Source organism: Eriocheir sinensis, chromosome 20 (genome assembly GCF_024679095.1).
Source record: "Eriocheir sinensis breed Jianghai 21 chromosome 20, ASM2467909v1, whole genome shotgun sequence".
NCBI lineage: Eukaryota > Metazoa > Arthropoda > Malacostraca > Decapoda > Varunidae > Eriocheir > Eriocheir sinensis.
The window spans coordinates 4,168,810-4,169,227 of record NC_066528.1 but is presented as its reverse complement, the minus strand read 5'-3'; positions in this window follow the sequence as shown (position 1 = coordinate 4,169,227).

Here is a 418-nt window from a genome sequence, read left to right as displayed (position 1 = left end):
TTTTGTCTCTTATGTACTCCTCGAGAGCCAGTTAGTATTCTGTAGAATGTGAGAACATTTTTTTTAATGATAAAGTCAGTAAATCTGGACCTACCGTAAGATATAGTGACATTAACTTCCATTAGGCTCAGCTTTTTGTGTGTTTCTTGACACTTAATGAACATGAAGTATTCTATTCATCTTCATTCTGAACCGATTACTTGCTCATGCATGTTGTGCTCTGAGCACGTGTGTCTTTCTTTTTTTGGTACAAAAACTTTTACTGTTGTTAATTTTGGGTCACCATTATCGGACTTGTATTTAGACCTTTGAAACTGGATGCCTTTCCTGACTGCCGGCGGCCTTATCATGACCTTGCCACGGGTTTGATCAGGTGTTTATAAATACAAGTAATACGACAAGCACACGTAAATCCCAA